We start from the raw sequence: 2,500 nt of genomic DNA, 5'->3' as shown, positions 1-2,500 counted from the left end.
TTCTCTCATCTCTCCCTCTCCTCCGCCTTTCTCTCATCTCTCCCTCTCCTCCGCCTTTCTCTCACCTCTCCCTCTCCTCCACCTTTCTCACATCTCTCCCTCTCTTCCACCTTTCTCTCACCTCTCCCTCTCTTCCACCTTTCTCTCACCTCTGCCTCTCCTCCAGCTTTCTCTCACCTATACCTCTCCTCCGCCTTTCACTCACCTATCCCTCTCCTCCACCTTTCTCTCACCTCTCCCTCTCTTCCACCTTTCACTCACCTATCCCTCTCCTCCACCTTTCTCTCATCTCTCCCTCTCCTCCACCTTTCTCTCACCTCTCCCTCTCTTCCACCTTTCTCTCACCTCTGCCTCTCCTCCAGCTTTCTCTCACCTATACCTCTCCTCCGCCTTTCTCTCACCTCTCCCTCTCCTCCACCTTTCTCTTACCTCTCCCTCTCTTCCACCTTTCTCTCACCTCTCCCTCTCCTCCACCTTTCTCTTACCTCTCCCTCTCTTCCACCTTTCTCTCACCTCTCCCTCTCCTACCTTTCTCTTACCTCTCCCTCTCTTCCACCTTTCTCTCACCTCTCCCTCTCCTCCACCTTTCTCTTACCTCTCCCTCTCTTCCACCTTTCTCTCACCTCTCCCTCTCCTCCACCTTTCTCTTACCTCTCCCTCTCTTCCACCTTTCTCTCACCTCTCCCTCTCCTCCACCTTTCTCTTACCTCTCCCTCTCTTCCACCTTTATCTCACCTATCCCTCTCTTCCACCTTTCTCTCACCTATCCCTCTCCTCCACCTTTCTCCCATCTCCCCCTCTCTTCCACCTTTCTCTTACCTCTCCCTCTTATCCACCTTTCTCTCACCTATCCCTCTCCTCCACCTTTCTCTCACCTCTCCCTCTCTTCCACCTTTCTCTCACCTATCCCTCTCCACCACCTTTCTCTCACCTCTCCCTATCTTCCACCTTTCTCCCATCTCCCCCTCTCTTCCACCTTTCTCTCTCCTCTCCCTCTCTTCCACCTTTCTCTCACCTCTCCCTATCTTCCACCTTTCTCCCATCTCCCCCTCTCTTCCACCTTTCTGTCACCTCTCCCTCTCTTCCACCTTTCTCTCACCTATCCCTCTCCTCCACCTTTCTCTCACCTCTCCCTCTCTTCCACCTTTCTCTCTCCTCTCCCTCTCTTCCACCTTTCTCTCACCTATCCCTCTCCTCCACCTTTCTCTCACCTCTCCCTATCTTCCACCTTTCTCCCATCTCCCCCTCTCTTCCACTTTTCTCTCACCTCTCCCTCTCTTCCACCTTTCTCTCACCTATCCCTATCTTCCACCTTTCTCTCTCCTCTCCCTCTCTTCCACCTTTCTCCCATCTCCCCCTCTCCCTTAAAGACGAACAGATGTGCTCGATATTTATGGCAGAAATTTCGGCCTTCATAAATATTTTCTTCTTCCATTCATCACCACGAACTCTCCCCTATATTAGTAGGGCTTCTCACTTGCCTATTTTCCTAACCTGCCCGTTGTGAAGAAGGGACAGGAAGGGAGAGGGAGGAGGGAGAGAAAAAGGGAGGAGGGGGTTGGACGACAAAGAGTGTGGGGGGGGAGGGGGCGTTGGGAGGGAGGGGAGGGCAGCCAGGGGAGGGTGACGGGAAATTGAAATTGAAATTGAGATTGAAATAATTTATTTTGGTCGTAATACATTACAGGAGTAGTCGTTTGCAATGCACGAGATATGACCGAGCTTTCTGGTAATCGGAATAACCTTGAAAAGCTCAACGTTAAACATGCAGTTGACAAGAAAAATGTCTTACAGAGAAACTGACCGAATGATAATTATACAATGACATGCAGTTAAGGCATATAATAGGACATAAAATACAGTTTATACTTTTATTTATTTTTATGCCAGGTAGAGTGTTTGGCACGGTCTTTACTGTGTAATCTTTGGCTTGATTTATAAAAGGAATCTATAATCACAAGATACAGATATAGTGGTAACAATTACAACTTCTAGTTCGGATTAACATAAACACGTTATATCAGATAAAATGCATGATTGTGTTTTTATAAGATACAAAGATTAGACAGGATTACTTAAGAGGAATACTTTTGTACAGTTGATGCTTAGTAATATTGCACTGACATGATTATGATACTGGCATTAGAACAGGAAGTCGCTTCGGGGGGGGGGGGGGGTGAAGGGAGGCGGAGGGGGGGAATGAGAAAGGATAATATCGGTCATATTTTTTGTCGCTAAGGTTTATCTTTTGCTTTTTAGGTTATAAAAAAAAAAAAAAATCCCTGAGGATACAGGTGAAAATAAATGTAGTTATAATACTGTCATCATCTATCTCAATTTTCTCGTTATTCTATTCTGCAATTACGCTTCCTGACCGAAAGAACTTATTTTATCAGAAAGATAAATTAGTTATAATTACTGACAAGTTACGTACATACACACATTCTTATCTATGTTTATAATATGAAAGAAATCAGACAAAAATTTTTTTTTTTTAATA

The sequence above is a fragment of the Penaeus chinensis genome, chromosome 32, assembly GCF_019202785.1.
Source record: "Penaeus chinensis breed Huanghai No. 1 chromosome 32, ASM1920278v2, whole genome shotgun sequence".
In the NCBI taxonomy this organism is placed as follows: Eukaryota; Metazoa; Arthropoda; class Malacostraca; order Decapoda; family Penaeidae; genus Penaeus; species Penaeus chinensis.
This window is presented reverse-complemented; position numbering follows the sequence as displayed.